Source organism: Malus domestica, chromosome 15, assembly GCF_042453785.1.
Source record: "Malus domestica chromosome 15, GDT2T_hap1".
Classification (NCBI taxonomy): Eukaryota; Viridiplantae; Streptophyta; class Magnoliopsida; order Rosales; family Rosaceae; genus Malus; species Malus domestica.
The window spans coordinates 47,873,429-47,895,581 of NC_091675.1; the positions used below are offsets into that span (position 1 = coordinate 47,873,429).

The window sequence follows — 22,153 nt, forward strand, 5'->3', positions numbered from 1 at the left end:
ACCATCAAAATTGCATTTGAGCCATCCCTCCTCCGGCTTTCTCCATTTATGAACATCAGCAGTTTTAGTCTTAGGATGCACGACATTCCATTTCTTAAACTCTAGTAGCCAGGTGTGTGCTTTAATTGGAATTTCATGTGGTGCTATCGTCACACCTTTCCAAACCAGCTCATTACGAGCTTTCCAGATGTTCCATAACAAAATAAGCACTAATTCAAAACTCTCCCGTGATAAGTGGTAAACTAAACGAGCCAACCAACCTTGTAACCCAATATCTCCGTGTTGCATAGATGGCAATCCCAATGGACTAGAGCACCATGTCGCCTTAGCATGAGGACACCGCAACAGTACATGCTCAATCGTTTTAGGTTCATTTCCACAAAATACACAACCATCATCCATAAGTACTTTTCTTATCTTTAAGTTGACTCAAGTTGGCAAGGCATCTAAGCAAGCCCTCCATATGCAAATTTTGACCTTCCCTGGTACTTTAGCACGCCACAATGCCTTCCACAGGAACTTGATCTCTGCTAACATCTCGGAATTAACTGGAACATCTCCACAAATTTCACTACATGTACGAGCAACAAAATATGCACTATTTGTTGTAAAATGTCCTCTGGGTTCTTTAATCCAAATCAACTCATCAGGTGAACTAAATAAACCCAAATGAAGACTGAAAATAAGAGTGGCCTCTTCAGGACAAAAACATTTGCGATACCAACTGCATATTCCATCGCAGCCGATCCGTCTCAACCATCAGAGATCTAACCGTGAGGTTACGATGCACTCCTACAGGCAGCGGGCTCAAAACTTTAGCATAATTTTCTCTCGGCAACCAGTTATCCCCCCAAATCTTAACCTTCAAACCATCACCGACCCTCCATCTAGCCTCACGTTGAATCAGTACTCTAGCGGCTACTATGCTTTTCCAAATGATGAATTTGATTTTATTGGAGCACTGAGAAAATCCATATTAGGGAAATACCGAGCCTTAAATACTCGAGCCACAAGAGAATGCGGTTGTTTTATAATACGCCAACCTTGCTTGGCAAGCAACGCAAGATTAAAGGCGTACAAATCTTTAAAACCCAACCCTCCCTCACCTTTAGGCTTGCACATCTTCTTCCAGCTCACCTAGTGAATGGGCCTCTTACCCACCTCTTTCCCCCACCAAAATCGGGCAACCATTTGATTCAATTCATCACAGAACGTCTTTCGAAGCAAGAAAGTCTGCATGGTATATAGGCCTGGGCCACTGTTTTAATTAAAATATCTTTACCAGCACTGCTCAACAAACTCCAACGCCACCCATTCAATTTCTTTCCAAAGCCGATCTTTAATATATGCAAATGTCTGTTTCTTTGACTTACCAGTGTATACCGGTAACCCAAGATAACGATCATGGTAAGTAACTCGAGTCATACCCATGCAATCGGCAAGCACCTGAGCATCCATTTCATTCACATTTGCACTAAAAGCCACACAACTTTTGGGCAAATTAACAGCTTGCCTCGATGCCAATTCATAAGTGTGCAGTAAATTCTTCAATTCAGAACACTCCTGCAAAGTACTTCTTGCAAAAATAAAACTATCATCTACAAAAAGAAGATGATTTATACTTGGCGCATCATTACATACCTTGACCCTTTTTATCCGACCTTGGGCTTCCTCTGCATCCAACAAGGCCGGTAAACCTTCTGCACATATCACAAACAAGAAAGGAGATAACAGATCCCCTTGTCGGATACCCCTCTTAGGTTAGACAAAACCCACGGGTTCCCCATTAAGCTTGAAAGAGTAAGAGACTGACGTGACACACCGCATGATCCAAGTAATCCATTCATCAACAAAACCCAATCTTTGCATAATTTGATCTAGGAAAGACCATTCAATGCGGTCATAAGCTTTACTGATGTCTAGTTTCAACGCCATCACACCATTCCAACCACTATTCTTATGCTTCATAAAATGTGCAATTCCGATGCCACCAAACAATTATCAGAAATTAATCTTCCAGTAAAAAACGCACTTTGTGATGATGAAATGATATCTGACAATACTAGTTTCAGTCTATTTGTAAGCACTTTGGAGCAGATTTTGTATATGACGTTACACAAACTGATTGGCCGGAGTTGATTCATGGAAGTTGGGTCTACTTTCTTGGGTATAAGAGTTACGTGCATATAGTTCACTTGCCGAAGCATGTACCCCGTGGAAAGAAGATGGCGAACTCCCTCACATACATCATTACCAACAACTGCCCAATGTTTCTGATAGAACCCAGGCGTCATTCCGTCCGGCCCAGGAGACTTAGTCGGGTGCATTTGGAACAAAGCATCCTTTATTTCTTCATCAGAAAATGGCAACAAAAGCCCATGATTCATTTCATTTGTAACTTTCGGTACAATCTTGCTTAAAATTGCCGAAGCGTCTACTACACCTGTTGAATCAAACAACTTCATGAAATAATTAACAATTATTGACTCCATACCCTTCTTACTTTCGTTCCACTGCCCATCCTCAGCAAATAATCCTTGCAACCCATTCCTTCTCTGAGGTCGCGTTGCTTTTTGATGAAAGTATCTGGTATTTTGATCCCCAAGACGCAATCAGTTGTCTTTGGATCTCTGGCACCAAAACACCTCTTCCTGAGCAAGTAAATAATGCAGGCGAGTGTACAACTCATGCCTCTGAGCAATAGTAGTGTCTGTGAATGGTTTCCCAAACAAATTTTGCAATTTATCTTCAGTTACAACTATTTCCCCATGAATGGACCGTTCAGAGCTCTTCACCCATTTTAACAAATATTATTTATTAAATAATAAAGAATATTAAATTTATTTTTTTGGGTAGTTCTCATTGTACTGCTTTCAAGTATTGTAAATCGGCACTTTGATACCCTTAGTTTTCTTCGTCTCACTTTCATACTTAAAGTTACGATTTGCTCATAAAATCATACTTTTTGTTAATCTAGTCGTTAAGTCCTCCATTAAGCAATGACGTGGCAAGACTTTGGGCCCACCAACAATTTAAAATTAGTCAAAAATCAAAACCCTTTTTTATTACTAAAGAAACATAAATATTGAAAAGTTAAAAAAAAAAAGGGAATTGTTATTCTTGAAGTTTTAGGTCTTAGGTGCCAAGGATCACACTTCAGAAGTGATGCCACACCTTGAGAGGCCCTAATTCTACCATATATTTTAAAAACAAGCCCTAAAGTGGGTAAGAGAGAGACAAACCTAGACTTAGGTTCGAATGGTTAAAGTTATTGATGCACAAAATCAGTGAGGACTTTGTTACAATAGAAAGTGTCAAGTTTGTGACCTTCACTAGATTGATCCGGTCACTGGTGTGGATAAGTATGTAAATGGATAGAGACAGGGAAACAAACACAAGATGTATGTGGTTCACCCAGATTGGCTACGTCCATAGAGTAGAGGAGTTCTCATTAATTGTGAAGGGTTTACACAAGTACATAGGTTCAAACTCTCCTTTAGTGAATACTAGTGAATGATTTAGTACAAATGACATTAGGAAATATTATGAGAGAATGATCTCCCTTTATAGAAGAGAGTTTCTAGCTTTGTTCTGACATTGACATGTGTCGTGTTGTGATTAGCTTCTGATGTTGACACGTGTCGCGCTATGATTGGCTTCTAATGTCGACACATGTCACGCTATGATTGGCCTCCTGGTTGGAAGGAAACTCTTCTGGGTCCTTGACGGTATAACGTTGACCGATGCTCAGTAGTTTCAGGATTGGTCAAGTATGGTACAAACAAAAGCCAAAGCTAGAGAGGTCTGTTTGGTACGTCTCTGTCGAAGTAGAGCATACATTTTGGTGGGACCCAGTTGAAATTAGGTATCACCGTTCCGTAGACTCCAGCCGAAGCTGAGTCTATACCGTTCTCACATTTGTGGTAGTAATCAGATCCGAGAATTTGGTAAACTTATGTTCTCTACATTGCTATTTCAGGAGCTAGTTAGAAACAAGGAATGACAAGAAAAATATTCTTCAATCAAAATTTGATCGGATTTATAAACTTTAGAATCATACTCATTCATAGATGTAATCATGATATGCTTAAGGCATCATAATTAGAAGGTCTGTATGAGCAAGCCAAAGAGCCATGGAATCCTCGTTCGGGAGGTATTTCCGTTTGTAAAGCTTCGGGCATAAGTCTTCGAGTAAAGATTGTGGCAGAGGCTTATTCAGCTCTTCCATGCCATTGTTGGCTTCAATAGTTTCAAGTTTCTTGATAGTCAAGTAAAGATTCAAGTCTTGTACCCACATAAAGTGGTTTCTGTCAAGAAATGTCCAAATCAGTGAAATCGACCTTGTTATGGTTCGACAATCCACTGAATGGAGGGAACAAGATTGTGATTGGTGCTATAGAAAATAAAATATCCATAAGCATCAAGTTTAGAACATTCGGGTTCCAAGACATGGTTTACATGAAAAAATTTGGGTTTTCATGGGTGTATTGTTTTATGAAAACTTCAAGTTTCAAAGACACTAAATTTGAAACTACAAGTTTGAGTTTATTTATGAACTTCAGGTTCATAAAAAAAGAGGTAGCTATAAGAACACATAATACAATATACAACTAAGTGTAGTGGATTTGGGTTGCTTCAGGAACTTAAGTGTGAGTGCTTCAGCACTACGAAAGGGAGTCAGCAATTCAAAGAAAAGAAATAAAGTATTGAATCGTTAATGTCCAAAATTGGACTTCATGCCATTAATTTTGGATGTCTTGTCAAATTAGTGGACTGCTGATCACTTTAATTAATTCAATAGGTCGAGACCATTCGAGGTCGATCGTAGCTACAGGCTACATGGAAAAAGTAGGCCCAAATTGAGCTCGGGGAGGCCACATGGGCAGCCCATGTGTACTGTTCTAGCCGCAAGTTGCAACGGGATGGGTTGAGAGGTAACAGGCCCAAAGCAAAACAAACAACAAAAAAAATGAAGCCCAAATGGGATGAGCCTGGACAAGGCCCAAACAAAAAGAAATGGTCGTGTCTGGTCTGGTTGGGTACACCCAGCAGCAACTGGGTGTGATCTTCGTTGGACAAGACGGTGGCCTTGCCATATTTGGCGATGATTCAGACCAGACGAAGATTGGGGATGTCAAACCATTGCACAACGACGGAGAATGATCTCGGCATCAGAGAGGTCCAAAAAAATCAAAGATTCGAGTTGAATCTCGAAGTAGCCCAACGAAATTACGACTGGAATTTCGTGGATTTGTCATCGGAGACGACTAATTTCACCAATGAACGACGATTGCAGGTTGTTGGCGTTGATTAATTTGAACTTTGGGCTCTGCAGGTGGTGGCCCAAATCGATTCCGGAAGGACAAGGTCGTCGTTCTGGAGCCCCAATGCTTGGCTCCGTAGCTTATCTCAACTCTAAAAGCACAGCTTGGCTTGCGGGCAACTCGGCTTGGCTCAAATTTTCCCCTTTTATTTTTTTTTTTAACAGATTTTAGGGTTTTCAAAACCACAAAAAAAAAGAAGCATGCTTCTATTTTATTTCGATTATTTGACTCATAAATTTCACATAGCGATTTATAATTGCGTAATGCATGAACATATATATTGACAAATATATGAACATATACAATCTCTATCGGAAGGAAAATATAAATGTAGGGGGTTCATGCATCATGGAGAATGTTTTCATATTTCACGGTCGTTTCCAATATCTTAATTTATTTTAAAAGAACCTGATTGACAGAAAACAATTGAGAATTTGAATTTGTAAAAGATCCTTCTCAGAAAGCCAGAATTGCATCTCCAATACGTTGTATCACGTTTAACATAGAAAAATTAAATTAGCTTGTTAATCAATTTAATAAAATAATAAATTAATCATAAAAGAATGATTAAAACGTAATACTTCAATGATTGAAGAATAAACTCTCTTTAGAACAGCGTCAAAAGCGTGCTGATAACGTGTTATATGAAAGATATATTTGTGAAAACTAGTTCATTTGAGCAACATCTATGCATGTTATTAACAATTAAAAGGCTGAATCATGGTTGTACGCACTCAAAAACAAAACTTAACCCATGAAATTCAAAGCCTAGTATTTATGGTGAACCAAGACTTAACTCAAAATAATGTGAGTTGAGAAATCTTATACCTTTGTTGATTCCTCTTTGCATAAGCAAAGGCTAATCACGCAAGAGAGAGGGCATTCATTCCTTACTTCTTATCTCCATGGATTTCTTGGAGGAGGATGGATGAATGGATTCTCCAAGTTCCCAAAATAGAGAACTTCTAAGTCTCTACACCAAGGAGAGCATTGATGAAAATATGCGTGGCCTAGGAGGAGATAGATGCTAGTAATCTCTCCCTAGGGTGGCCGACCTTCATTAGAGAAGAGAGAGCTTTTGTGTTCTCTTCTCTTCCCTTAGAAAACCCTAATTATGAAAATGTTATAAAGTCCTTTATATAGTCCCTTCAATTAAGTGACCAAAAGGAACCAAAACCCATTTCCTTCTCTATATGGCCGACCTCTTTGTGCCTTTGGGCTGTTTGGGCCCTTTGGAGTTTTTAGTCACTAAGTTGTCATACAACTTTTGTTAATGGGCTTGACATTCAACTCCCATTGGGCCTTGAGGCCCAAAACAAACTCGAGGTCTATAACGAACTTATTCGTTTAATTAATTAGCATATTAATTAATCATAGCCATAAACAATCAAACCATTTAATTATCCTTACTCATCTCCGTGGTTTCTTCAATCTCTACCTTACTATGTATACAATTCATTAGGTTTCTTTTAGGGAGGTAGTGGGCGATTAGAACTCTTCAAATCGATTGTGAATTAAAACTTACTTTCAATTCTCCCTTTAGTGATTATACACCTTTAGAGCTTCCACAAACCATGAATGACACCTAGCAGTATGTCATGGCTACCCAAGCTAATCAGAAGAGGTGAAGAACCTATTCAGTTTAGGATTACAATGCAATACAGTCTTTCTCTAATACCATACTCTTGACCACATTGTTTGGTTTGCTAGTTTATTCATGTCTATTATCAAATGTGATTCTCTTATATGATTACTTTGAACATGATTTGGAACGACTTCCTAAATCTCATTCATACTCTGGTCAGAGATTCTTAATCATATCATAGATTATTCTCCCTCAAACGGTTTGAAGGTTAGAGATCTCTTGTTGCGCATTTACTTACCTCCATGGCTAAATGGCTTGACCCCAACTATGTCATGGACACCCTCTGATGGAGTGATTTTGATATAGTCAAAGATCAAGGACCTAACCACAAGACAATTATGATGCCTCAGGTCAAATGACTACTTTGCATTATCCCAACCATGATTTCTCATGTGACATGAGTATGAGAACTCCTTGTTGATTGTGTTCAGTGAACTCATTCTCCATTGAGCACTTACATGCTTGTCTTGATGTCAGTCATACCAATGACTCGAGACCAGTCACTCTCCCTAAGAGAAAACATAACACGTACTGATCTTAACAGACTATCAATGCCCAATTGGCAATCCTATGATCAAGAACGTTTAGGATATGTATACGAAAGAGAATGGTCTCATGAATCTAACTTCTTTAGATCACATTCTCCCAATTACATATTCCTTGAACTTATCGTTTAAGTATATAACATTTATATGAGACAGCTTCAAACAATAATTTTTGCCCTTTATATTAAACTAGATTAGTTTAATATATGAAATGTCTGTAATGTATCATCATCTGATTGGCTTTAGGGCACATTTCTAACATTGGAGGCCTAATTTACTAAATTGTACTTAGTATTAGAGAGGGAGAGGGACGTCGGCAAGAGAGAGGAGAAAGAGAGATGTGATTGTGAGGTGTGTGTTATATTATCCCCATTGTGCATTTATTTATAGTACTAGGGAATGTTAAATCTTTACCCTAATAGGATTACAACTCTAATAGGATAATATATAACTTATGAAATATTCTAAGATATCCCTATATACACTAAGATTTACACAATCACATTTCTAATCTAATAGAACTGCAACAATGCTTACTTTTTAAAAGCAATAATCTTCAAACAACATCTTTTAATAATAGCCTCATTAGGTTGCTTTTGAAATATGCTTTTACTAAAAGCAAAGTGACTCATTTAGTGAGTCTTTTAAATTCCATTAATATTCTCATTAGGTTTTGGAAAATGACATTGCCTACCCCCAAAATAAAAAAATAAAAAAAATATCGTCACCATCATTCCACCGACCATCTACCAACATTGCCACTACCACCACTCCCTTGAGGATTTGGATTCCATCCGGATCCAAATTGTGGGAATCCTAAGGATCCTCACATCGTAACTGTTTATTGTATATCGTACGAAATTTAAAATTGGTTCCAAAAGTTACACCCTTGATAATTTATAAGATGTCTTTTAATTCACAATACATTAATTGAGGTTCTTGAATAACACAATGGATTGGAAGGAAACTAAATTGAAGGGAACGAGAAGGCTTGAGAGAAAATTTGAGTATGGGGTATGCCATCGTCGGAGGCTGCCAAAAAGACACGACTTTCTGGCGCCTTATCGAATAACGTGATCATCGCACCAAAGAGATTTCCGGGACACGGTCAAGGATATGAGCTCCAAGTTTGGTCTAGAGCCAATGTCTTCTTATTTATGTCCAAAACAAAAAAATTCGAGTTCGCCAAAAAGGCAGAACTTTCCGGCGCCTTGTCGAATAACATGATCATCGCAACAAAGAGATTTCCAAGACGCGGTCACGAATATGAGCTTCGAGCTTGGTCTAGAGCCAATGTCTTCTTATTTATGTCCAAAACAAAAAATTTTGAGGTCTTGCTGTGCAATGCGAAAACTTTGGTAAACAGTTAAAAAATAATAACATTGTAATTTCACCAACACTCGAATTTCTTCAAACAAAAAATATTTAAAAAAACATGTACCTAAGTATTAAATAATAAAAAAAAAAACCCCCCAAAATCATAATTCACCAACTCCAACCTGCTAGCTATGGCAACGGGATGTCTCATTCAGTAATTTTCCTAGATTTAATCTAATTTTAGACATGAGGCTGCCAAACTCGCCCCAGATTTCGTTAACCTCATTGACCATATGCACATTCAAGTCACAATAACATGCAGATCCAATCTAGCTAATAACATGCACAAATGAATACATGGGAAAGCTTGGTTGCAATAGCACCTGTATCAATTATATCCACAAAATAAAAGCTTTTGTAAAAAGAATTGAATCAAATACTTCTCCAACATGTTAGCTATTGACAAACTTCCAAGTTTAGCAACACATTGTCATTTATAAAACTGTTACATGAGCTTCAAATTTCATTCTCAAAAGGAAACACAATAGGATAATCACATAAAGAACTTCAAATCCTCATACCAGCACTGATAAAAGATATGAAAGGAGGTATCTAAAATATTATTTGCACAATAAAATTCAAACCTTAGCATACAAAGGTCAATATATTTTAACACAACTCATTTATTCAAACACAGTTCAAATATATCAAGGTAATAAAGCATTTAAACAAATCATCTCAAGAAGCAGAAAACACTAAGTAATACTCATTAAACGGAACCAATAATATATAAAGAAATCTAGAAAATGACATTTTGATTAAAGTAATCTGGAAAAGTATCCAGGTCTACGACAAGTGGATTTTCATTTTCTCAAAAGCAGCACAAATCCCTAATTCTTATGGGGCATGTAATTTTTATTTAATCTCATAATTGATATGACGAATCTCCCTACTTCTTCTTTAATCTCAGATATTATAACCAATCTCCCCAATTCTTCTTAGAATTGCTAGCTAACCTGTAATTTAATCTAATTTTAGACACAAGACTCACCCAGATTTTGTTAACCTCATTGATCATATGCATCCAGTCGTTCGAAACCAAGAAGCCGGTAACATACTTACTATTTTATTGCAATTTACAAACTAATCCTTAAACCATAAATATTCTTTAACATAAAATTATGTTATTGTTTTTAATATCTAAGATGATTGCTGGTTAGTAGTCTCAGTTGAATGTTTGCAAGCCGTGTTACACATGAACACCGAAATCCGACTTTTGCTATCCCCACAATGGATTGTGCCCCTAGGGTTCATGTGCACCTAACTAAAAGGAACTTAGCCTACCACTCCGAGAATGGCCGGCCCATCCGTTGGACGCCCTACTCTACATGAAGACTCATGGTGTTGCATTGAAGACCGACTGGCTTTATATGGGCCACCCAATCAATGTAAGTCAACCACCTTCAAATTCAAACATGTATTTTACATACATGTTAGTTAAATTATTAGGTGTTTAACTAGGTGTTTGAAGGTGGTTGGCTTACGTTGATTGGGTGACCCATATAAGGCCAGTCGGTCTCCAATGCAACATCATGATTCTTCATGTAGAGTACGGCAATCATGTAGATTAGGGCATCCAACAGATGGCCCAGCCTTTCTCGAAGTGGTAGGCTAAGTTCCTCTTTAGTTAGGCGCACATGAATCCAAGGGCACAGTCCACAATATGTTGTGGGGAGAACAAAAGTTGAATTCCGATGTTCATGTATACCACAACTTGCAAACATTCAACTGAGGCTACAACCCAGCAATCATCTGAGATATTAAAACAATAACTTAATTTATGTTAAAGGATATTTATGGTTTAGGGATTAATTTCTAAATTGCAATAACAATAGTAACTATGTTATTGGCTTCTTGGTATCTAACGACTCGATGCACATGCTCAATGAGATTAACGAAATTTGGGCAGGTTTGACATCATTGTGTCTAAAATTTGATTAAATCCACGAAATTACAGGTTAACTAGCAATTCTGAGAGTAAAGATTTAGGGAGATTGGCTAGAAATTCTGAGATTAAAGAAAAAGTAGGGAGATTAGACATATCAATTATGAGATTAAATAAAAATTATATTTTCCATAAGAATTAGGGATTTGTGCTGCTTTTGAGAAAGTGAAAATCCATTTGTTGTTGACCTGGCTACTTTTCCAAATTCATTTAACCAAAATGTCATTTTCTAGATTACTTTATATATATTGATTCAGTTTGATGAGTATTACTTAGTGTTTTCTGATTCTTGAGATGATTTGTTTAAATGCTTCATTACCTTGATATATATGAACTATGATTGAACAAATGGGTTGTGTTAAAATATCTTGGAAACACTTCCCTTTGTATGCTAAGGATTGGATTTTATTGTTTAAATAATATTTCAGCTACCTCGTTTCATATCTTTTGTGGGTACTGGTATGAGGATTAGAAGTTTGATTGTCTGGATCGCTATGATTGATTGTCTGGAGAGGTAACACCGAGTGACACTATGAGTGAATGAATTTGCTGCAGGAGAAAGAAAAAAAGCATCGCAGGAGCTAATGAGCTAACTGGTTCGAATAAATTATTTTCAAAGAATGACCTAAAAATAAACGGTTTGAATCATTCAACACCTAGAGAAAAGTTAGGGTAAAAGGGTATGAATTCGCGAAATATCCAAACAGATAACTTCACTAATATGTTTCTTCATAGTATCTTGACGATAACTAAATGCCCTTCCCCCAACATTTGATCTTTTATTTACAAGTAAGGAACGCAAGAAGTAAAAGATGAATCTTGAACCAATCCAACTTGTAAATCAGATTTTCAACTTCCCCAGATGCCCAAATCACACCAAATTCTATCTGTATCATCAAAAGTTTTAGCCTTTCTATTCATCCCCAACCACCAAACTAAAAAGTTAGGACCTTGCTGTAAAATGCAGATATTCCAATTCATTTCGGGTCTAATTTTTCAAAAACCATCCAAAAAAAAAAGACACAGAAACAAATAAATATGAGTGGTTCTCAGAGCTCCGGATTCAACCCTTTTACAACTTGATATTAAATTTGGGTCTGGAGTCCTGGATAAGGATGGGCAAATACCCATTGATTATGGGTAACCGTGATTACCCGTCTATTTAAATTAAACGGTTACGGTTATAGGTAACCGTTTAGATAAATAAACGGTTATGGGTATAACCGTTTACCCGTAAAATTTAAATGGACGGTTATGGGTATTAACCACGATTATAAACATACAACCGTTTACTCATTTATTTTATATATGTAAAACTAACATAAACTATGTTTTCGATCCAATAATACTTAGCACCCAATAAATTAGCAAGGAGTTCATCGGTCATTCTCTCAATAACACTACAGGAATGATGATTCTCATCATCAAAGAATTGACTAAATTAATTTAAATTCTTTGCGGGTAACCATGAAATTGACAAAAATACTTTGACAGAAATATCTTCTAAACAATTTTTGTAACCCAATAATACTTAGCAAATATTATATTTATCTTCATTGATAACAATTAAAAATATCGTCCGTAAATTATTATTTCAATTATTGGAATGGTATAAGGACTTAAAAAATTAAAATATAGAAATGTATGATGAATGTAACTATAACGATGTTTAATTGTCAAAAAAAATTATGATAATTTTTTTTTAATTTACAAGCTGTTAAAAAATACGTAGATGAGTAAAAAAAGAGTAATGATAAAAAAAAAAAAACGGGTTAAAAATGATAAATGGGTAAATGGGTATTAACGGTTACGTTAAATGGATATACGGATATGATTAATCATTTATAAACGATTATGGATATAAGTATAACCGTTTAGGCAACATACAGAATCAACACAATTCAGGCATAAATCTGCATATAATCAGATTGTATAGATAAGAAACTAAAAGAGGAGATCGATGTATAGATAGAAAGTAAAAGAGGAGATCGAAAGATCTGAAATTCCCCGAAAGAAATCAACACAATACAGGCATAAACATGCCTATTATCAGACTGTATATATAAGAAAGTAAAAAAGGAGATGGAAAGATTTGAAATTCCCCCAAAGAAATCAACTTTGGGAAGTTGGGATCTTTGTATCAATTTCAATGAAAAGTTTTAAACTTTATCAAAATAGAAGTCGAGATTTAGATAATTACCCACAGAAATTGAGCGAGCGGAGGTTCGATTCCAAGTTACCGAGGTTTCTCCTTGCCGTTTGGGTCGAGAGAAAGTGACGAGAAGAGAGAGAGAGGCTTTTTCTTGTTTTAGTTTTAAGCCTTTGGGTTTGGGGTTGTGATTTTTTATTGGAATGTGATATACATATTCTATTTTATTTTTCACACATTTTTTTAATTTTTGGCTATCGGATTAGATGAATTAAAGAAAATCAACGGAAAGAAATTATGTGAGAAGTAAAATAAGGTATGTGGATATCATATCTTTTTTATTTTCTAGGACTGGCTAACAAGAATGAACGGTGTATGATATGCCACGTGTTCCTTTGACATAGCCCGTTGGTTGAAGACTTGAAGTTGAACGAACTCCTGATTTGGCAGAGTAGTTTAATTAGGTTCGGTGCTGTAAACTGTAAATTCTAAATCCCTTCCCATAAAAAAATAAAAGAAAATTTCAACTGCTCCTCCAATTCCGAAACCTAACTCCAAGTAAGTCTCCCTCAACTGATCACTTGACTTGTTTGTAATTATATTTGCACCACAAGCACAAACAAATTGATTAATTTCTGATAATTATATAAAATTGATGAGGAAGCGATTTGTGATAATTATATTTGCTCCAACTGTTGTGATAAATAATATTATATAATATTTGCACTCCAATTGTTCTTGGACTGTAAATAGATGGATGGATAGATTCTTTTGGTTTTGGTTTTGGTTTTAATTTTGGTTCTGGTTTTGGTTTGCTTTGGTTTCACAAAAGCAATCAACTTTTACGGGCTTGTGTCAAATATCATGTAATTTGATTCTCGGTCGCAGACCAACCGATTTAACCCAAGACGCAAATGCAGTTGCAGATGTGCAGTGTGTAGGGGTGGAGAGCATGGCGGCAATGGCTTTCCGCTTTCCCTCTGTGGCTCGAAAGCTTGGGAGTTGGAGTAACAGTATTACGTTTCACCTTCATAGGATTACAAGAGAGAGAGAGAGGCACTACCAAGCACAGCTCCAACAGGGAAAAATTTAGCAAAAACTTTAAGTCGTGTTTCACTTTTTCCTCTAAACAAATATGTAATTTGGGTTTTAAACTATGTAAATTTTCAAATATTCCCCTATAATTGAATTAAAATTTTCTATTAAATTTTCTCGTGTGATAGGCATATAAGGTTAAGGGAAAAACTTTCAATTAAGTTCCCTTATTTCTCTCTTCCTCTCGTTCTCTAATTTGTTTCTTGCTCAAGCTTTCCAAGGTTTTTTGGGTTTGAAAGTTTTAGGATCTCTTTTCACATGTGATTCAAAAACAAAATCAAAGCTTAAATACATGATTTGTGCCAATATGAGAGCAAAAGCCATAGGCTTAATCAAGTACTCGCAAGCTTTATGAGGTAAAAGGATCACAAGTTTGGTGTTTGAGAAGTTAAAAGTAGTGGGTGAAAGCCGCTTCCCACACCGAAAGCACTAGTTCTTACCGGAAAAGAAAAGGTAAAAAAGAACTCTCCATTTTAATGGATTATGAGACATTTAAAGAGATAAAGGGTGTAAATTGATAAAATTTCCAAATCTCAGGGCGAAATACAAGAAAATATAAACCTCGAAAATCATCTCAAACCTAAAAGGTGTAAAACTTTTATTTATTTAAAACTTTATCCATCAAGACTCAAATTGGTTTGTTTTAGGCCCTTCATTATGTTTCTTCTTTAGTTTTGTTCCAATAATGGCACAAAAGAGTGGAATTTAGAATCGGTTCCGGAAGTCACACCCTTGATAATTTATAAGATCTCTTTTAATTAACAATACATTAATTGAGGTTCTTGAATAACACAATGGATTGAAAGGAAACTAAATTGAAGGGAACGAGAAGGCTTGAGAGAAAATTTGAGTATGGGGTATGCCTTCGTCTTAGGCTGCCAAAAAGACCGGACTTTCTGGCGCCTTGTCGAATAACGTGATCATCGCAACAAAGAGATTACCGGGACACGATCACGGATATGAGCTCCAAGCTTGGTCTAGAGCCAATGTCTTCTTATTTATGTCCAAAACAAAAAAATTCTAGGTCGCCAAAAAGACAAGACTTTCTGGCACCTTGTCGAATAACTTGATCATCGCAACAAAGAGATTTCCGAGACTCGGTCGCGAATATGAGCTTCGAGCTTGGTCTAGAGCCAATGTCTTCTTATTTATGTCCAAAACAAAAAATTTCGAGGTCTTGCTGTGCAATGCGAAAACTTTGGTGAACGGTTAAAAAATAATAACATTGTAATTTCACCGACACTCGAATTTCTTATTTCTTCTAACCAAAAAAACTTTAAAAAAAAATATAAAGTACCCAAGTATAAGTATTAAATAATAATAATAATAAACCCCCAAATCACCAACTCCAACCTACTAGCTATGGCAACGGGGACATCTTCTCCGGTAATTTTCCTGGATTTAATCTAATTTTAGACACGAGGATGCCAAACTCGCCCAGATTTCATTAACCTCATTGAGCATATGCACATTCAAGTCACAATAACATGCAGATCCAGACCAACTAATAACATGCACAAATGAAAACATGGGAAAGCTTGGTTGCAACAGCACCAGTATCAATTATATCCACAAAATAAAAGCTTTTGTAAAAAGAATTGAATCAAATCCTTTACTTCTTCTCCAACATGTTAGCTATTGACAAACTTCCAAGTCTAGCAACCGATTGTCATTTATAAAACTGTTACATGAGCTTCAAATTTCATTCTCAAAAGGAAACACAATAGGATAATCACATAAAGAACTTCAAAACCTCATACCAGCACCCACAGAAGATATGAAAGGAGCATCTAAAATATTATTTGCACAATAAAATCCAAGGCTTAGCATACAAAGTTCAGTATTTCCAAGATATTTTAACATAACTCATTTATTCAAATGTATCAAGGTAATAAAGCATTTAAACAAATCATCTCAAAAAGCAGAAAACACTAAGTAATACTCATTAAACGGAACCAATATATATAAAGTAATCTAGAAAAAGGCATTTTGGTTAAAGTAATCTGGAAAAATATCCAAGTCTACAATGTAACATTCCACATCGCCTAGGGAAGTGATCCTTAAATGTATATTATCATCCCTACCTAGCACGAGGCTTTTTGGGAGCTCACTGGCTTCGGGTTCCGTCGGAACTCCGAAGTTAAGCGAGAAGGAGGCTAGAGCACTCCCAGGATGGGTGACCCACTAGGAAGTTGCTCGTGAATTCCCAAAAACAAAACCGTGAGAGAATGGTAAGCCCAAAACGGACAGTATCGTGCTACGGGCCCAGGATGTGACATACAACAAGTGGATTTCCACTTTTTCAAAAGCATCACAAATCCCTAATTCTTATGGGAAATGTAATTTTTATTTATTTAATCTCATAATTGATATGGCTAATCTCCCTACTTCTTTAATCTCAGAATTTCTAGCCAATCTCCCTAATTCTTAGAATTGCTAGCTAACATGTAATTTTCCAGGATTTAATCTAATTTTAGACACAAGGATGCCAAACTCGCTCAGATTTCGTTAATCTCATTGAGCATATGCATCTAGTCGTTCAATACCAAGAAGTCGGTAACATAATTACTGTTGTTATTGCAATTTAGAAACTAATTCCTAAACCATAAATATCCTTTAACATAAATTAAGTTATTGTTTTAATATCTTAGATGATTGTTGGGCTGTAGCCTCAGTTGAATGTTTGCAAGCCGTGGTAAACATGAACACCGGAATCCAGCTTTTGTTCTCCCCACAACATATTGTGGACTGTGCCCTAGGATTCATGTGCGCCTAACTAAAGAGGAACTTAGCCTACCATTCCGAGTATGACTGAGCTATCCGTTGGACGCCCTACCCTATATGAAGAATCATGGTGTTGCATTGGAGACCGACTGGCTTTATATGGGCCACCTAATCAATGTAAGCCAACCACCTTCGAATTCAAACATGTATTTTACATACATGTCAAATTATTTAAACTTTTTTCATAGTGTCACTAGGTGTTTGAAGGTGGTTGGCTTACGTTGATTGGGTGACCTATATACGGCCAATCGGTCTCCAATGCAACATTATGATTATTCATGTAGAGTACGGCAATCATGTAGAGTAGGGTGTCCAACAGATGGCCCAGCCTTTCTCAAAGTGGTAGGCTAAGTTCCTCTTTAGTTAGGCGCACATGAATCCTAGGGCACAGTCCATAACATGTTGTGGGGAGAACAAAAGCTGGATTCCGGCGTTCATGTTTACCACGGCTTGCAAACATTCAACTGAGGCTACAACCCAACAATCATCTAAGATATTAAAACAATAATTTAATTTATGTTAAAGGATATTTATGGTTTAGGAATTAGTTTCTAAATTGCAATAACAATAGTAATTATGTTACTGGCTTCTTGGTCTCGAACGACTGGATGCATATGCTCAATGAGGTTAACGAAATTTGGGCGAGTTTGACATCCTTGTATCTAAAATTTGATTAAATCCTCAAAATTACAGGTTAGCTAGCAATTCTGAGAATAAAGAAAAATTAGGGAGATCGGCTAGAAATTCTGAGATTAAAGAAAAAGTAGGGAGATTAACCATATCAATTATGAGATTAGATAAATAAAAATTACATTTTCTATAAGAATTAGGGATTTGTGCTGCTTTTGAGAAAGTGGAAATCCACTTGTTGTAGACCTGGCTACTTTTCCAGATTACTTTAACCAAAATGTCATTTTCTAGATTACTTTATATATATTGATTCAGTTTGATGAGTATTACTTAATGTTTTCTGATTCTTGAGATGATTTGTTTAAATGCTTCATTACCTTGATATATATGAACTGTGTTTGAACAAATAAGATGTGTTAAAATATCTTGGAAATACTGTCCTTTGTATGCTAATGATTGGATTTTATTGTGCAAATAATATTTCAGATACCTCGTCTCATATCTTCTGTGGGTACTGGTATGAGGATTAGAAGTTTGATGTTTGAAGTTCTTTATGTTATTATCCTACTGTGTTTATTTTTTAGAATGAAATTTGAAGCTCATGTAACACTTTTATTACTAACATGTTGGAGAAGAAGCAAAGGATTTGATTCAATTCTTATTAGGAAAGCTTTTATTTTGTGGATGGAATTGATACAAGTGTTGTTGCAAGCAAGCTTTCTCATGTATTCATTTGTGCATTCTATCATATTAATAGATGGGTTGGGTCTGCACGTTATTGTGACCTGAATGTGCATATGCTCAATGAGGTTAACGAAATCTGGGCGAGTTTGGCATCATCGTGTCTAAAATTAGATTAAATCCAGGAAAATTACATATTAGCTAGCAATTATGAGAATAATTAAACAATATGAGTCATATCTTTTCAGGAAGTATAATACCAGCTCTGTGTGTTAAAAACTCATGCTCTTTGAGTAGTATCTGATGTGATGCTTTTGCAGCCTTTTTACGCTTCCTCGTGCCACTTCGATAGGTACCTCATGAATTTATAAGTCCTAAGAAAAGACTACAAAAAAGCCCTAAGAATCTGCAATAGATGCATAACCACATATGAGAACTGAGGACTTTCATCAAATAATAGAAGTTTAAAATCTTCGGTTATGGATCACATCTTCAGCAACCCTAGGAGGCAAATTTCTTACATAGACAGATTTTAGAAGTTCACTTGTAACAATAATTTAACATGAGGTTCGACTTACAAATACTTAAAATGTACCTAGTTATACATATAAAACTACAACATCTTGACATCTGCACAAACCAAAATTTCAATCCTAAATTCCTCATACATGTTGGAGCTCACCAACTAACTTCTCATTTCAAAAATCAAATGATGAATCTGTTATAATAAAAATTAATAGAATGGTATTTGCATCAGTTTCATTCTGACAAAAGAAAATAATCTATTAAATTTATAATACAATAGAATGCTATGTAACCAGGTGTAACAACCAGCATGGACAACAAAATAACAATGGATAATTTAGTTTGCTGATGTCATAAACCATAAAAATATGGCTCAAAAAGCTACCTTCTTCCTCCAGTGCATAACCTTCCCTTGTTGCTTCTGCCCCAGACTTGGACACAAATGACTGGGCAGAGTTGGATTGTTCACCAGCGACCTGAGGTGTGTAATTCCACTCTGACGAAGTAAGTTTGAGCACTACTATTACAAGGTTGTGGAGCTACTGCTGGTGCAGATGGTCCTTTAGCAACCTGCAACTACTATCTGTCAGTCATATTCAACAAAAAATAAAGCATAAGTTACTAAAGCATGTTCACCGAAATAGAGCAAACGTAATGTAAGACTGTTGCGCAGCTGCAGTATAGTCAAAGCAGTTTCCAGTTGATGCACAAAAGAAAAATTCACACACGCAAAGATGCACAAAAGGATATAAAGACATTGTCGCACAAAAGTAGTAGGAGACAATGGATATAGGCACATACTATAGAAGAATAAAGTCTCCTTTTTCAGGCTCTCCCACCGGTTCCTCCACAGCAGCAGCAGGTGCGTCTTGCACATTGTTTACACACTTTGAAACAAAGAATATGTCTCCTCTGCAGGAGTTTCCTCCACCACAATTGCAGTCTCAAAATCGCGTTGCACCTGTTGCTCTAGGGGAGCCATAAAGAGTCTGGACAAATTTCCTCCTTCCACTTGATTCCCTAGTTTTAACAAACCCTTTAACCATAGAATACCTCCATCCCAAGTATCACTAGGATTGATTGTCTGGATCTCAATTGAGGTAACACCTAGTGACACTATGAGTGAATGAATTTGCTGCAGGGATAAAAAAAAAAAAGCATCACATGAGCTAATGAGCTAACAGGTTCGAATAAATTATTTTCAAAGAATGACCTAAAAATAAACGGTTCGAATCATTCAACACCTAGAGAAAAGTTAGGGTAAAAGCGTATGAATTCGCACAATAACCAAACAGATAACTTCACTAATATGTTTCTTCATAGTATCTTGACGATAACTAAATGCCCTTCCCCCAACATTTGATCTTTTATTTACAAGTAAGGAACGCAAGAAGTAAAAGATGAATCTTGAACCAATCCAACTTGTAAATCAGATTTTCAACTTCCCCAGATGCCCAAATCACACCAAATTCTATCTGTATCATCAAAAGTTTTAGCCTTTCTATTCATCCCCAACCACCAAACTAAAAAGTTAGGACCTTGCTGTAAAATGCAGATATTCCAATCCATTTCAGGTCTAATTTTTCAAAAACCATCCAAAAAAAAGACACAGAAACAAATAAATATTAGTGGTTCTCAGAACTTCAGATCCAACCCTTTTACGACTCGATATTAAATTTGGGTCTGGAGTCCTGGGTTTGTAGCCGCGGGAGATTGAAGTATCAGGCTTCCATTTCAATGAAAAGAAAAAAGAATTGTAACTCTTTTGGAGAGCTTTTAACACACAGAATCAATTTCAATGAAAAGTAGCAAAATAGAAGTCGAGATTTAGATAATTACCCATTCGATGACAGAAATTGAGTGAGGGGGACGTCCGATTCCAAGTTTCCGAGGTTTCCCCTTGCTGTTTGGGTCGAGAGAAAGTGACGAGGAGAGAGAGACAGAGAGAGAGAGAGAGGCTTTTTCTTCTTTTAGTTTTAAGCCTTAGAGCAACTCGACCGTGGGTTGTTGCTCGGGGTACAGGCCAGCAAACAGGCCCTAGAGCCCAGTCTATTGACTCCAGCGTGTGGAATCAGAAATTATGAACAATGATATAGATATTGAGAAAATTGATGTAAGATTTGTGAGGATAGATGGTGAATTATATGAAGGATTCAGAAAGGATTAGGTTGTAGATAATGTCACGTGGCAAGCCATCATTCGTTAAAAATATGACTGAAATCTATCCTTAAAGATTGTAAACATATTGTGACACGTGGCGTGACATAATTGGTTAAAAATCTTATCGGAAATCCATTACCAATAATTGTATTTTCAAATAATGACACGTGGGGCAACAAGAACAATTAAAAATCTTATCGGAAATCCATCACCAATAATTGTCTTTTAGGATAATGACACGTGGAACAACGAGAACGAATAAAAATATTATCCGAAATTACAAATAAAATTATTTTGTATTATTTTATAAATAAAAAATAGTAATATTTTACTGCCAATTGCCAGGGTTATTCAGTGTAGGGGTGGAGATGCAAAAGGCTATTACTGTTCATCAAGGGCAGTTACTGTTCACTGGGTGGATTGAATAATGAATAGCCTGGGGAGAGGGCTTCCAAGCTGGAGTTACTCTTAGGGTTTCGGTTTGTGATTTTTTATTGGCTAAATAGCCAAAATGGTCTCTGAGATTTGCATAACTCATCACTATGGTCCCTGAGATTCCAAATCAATAAAAGTGATTCTTGAGATTGTCAATCATCCATCATTTTAGTCATTCCGTTAAAAACTCCATTAAGTGTCCCGGAGCTCTTGGCCGGAAGTTTAGGCAATTTTCAAAGCTTCATAATTCAATCGTTTCTTAACCAAATTAGACCCATAATATATCAAAATGAAGATAGGAAAGTGTAGAATAAGATTATACTTATTTGGAAACCTAATCGTTTTTCAGCCAAACCACGGCTATCTAGTGGTCGAAAAATGTACCATTCTCTTCGTCTCGTCAAGAAGTATGATTTTTGTTTTTTGAATCACTTGATTTCGTTGAGTATTGAAGAAGTTATGAATGTTTAAAGTTTACCCAGTTTTCGGCAAGTTTTTCAATTTTTACTCGGACCAGTCAACTTTGAGGCTATTTTCTTGATATCTCCGGCAACCATTGGGCTTTCAAATGGTATAATCTTATTCTACACTTTTCTATCTTCATTTTGATGTATTATGGGTCGAATTTGATTAAGAAACGATTGAGTTACAAAGCTTTGAAAATTGCCCAAACTTCCAGCCAAGAGCTCCGAGACATTTAACGGAGTTTTTAACGCAATGACCAAAATGATGGATGGTGGACAATCTCAAGACCACTTTTATTGATTTGGAATCTCAGGGACCAAAGTGATGAGTAATACAAATCTCAGATACCATTTTGGCTATTTAGCCTTTTTTATTTTCTAGGATTGGCTAGCA

At 36.3% G+C, this 22,153-nt stretch overlaps 3 long non-coding RNA genes across 5 annotated transcripts; 1 reads left to right on the plus strand and 2 right to left on the minus strand.

The window, feature by feature from the left end:
- Positions 1-11,061: 11,061 nt before the first annotated feature.
- Positions 11,062-13,161, minus strand: LOC114821608 (uncharacterized). The gene is made up of 2 exons (XR_003769230.2): positions 13,037-13,161; positions 11,062-11,385 (listed from the first exon to the last, which is right to left on the minus strand). It is a non-coding gene; the product is annotated as an uncharacterized lncRNA (long non-coding RNA).
- Positions 13,162-13,442: 281 nt separating this feature from the next.
- LOC139192257 (uncharacterized) lies at positions 13,443-14,259 on the plus strand. The gene is made up of 2 exons (XR_011576304.1): positions 13,443-13,543; positions 13,906-14,259. It is a non-coding gene; the product is annotated as an uncharacterized lncRNA (long non-coding RNA).
- A 536-nt stretch (positions 14,260-14,795) lies between these two features.
- Positions 14,796-20,815, minus strand: LOC139192255 (uncharacterized). Of its 3 annotated transcripts, none has more exons than XR_011576300.1 (5): positions 20,540-20,815; positions 19,502-19,835; positions 19,086-19,270; positions 18,436-18,581; positions 14,796-15,260 (listed from the first exon to the last, which is right to left on the minus strand). It is a non-coding gene; the product is annotated as an uncharacterized lncRNA (long non-coding RNA). The 3 variants fall into 3 exon arrangements; XR_011576302.1 differs by having other exon boundaries at positions 14,796-15,256; positions 20,540-20,746; XR_011576301.1 differs by having other exon boundaries at positions 14,796-15,276; positions 20,540-20,746.
- Between the last annotated feature and the right edge of the window lie 1,338 nt (positions 20,816-22,153).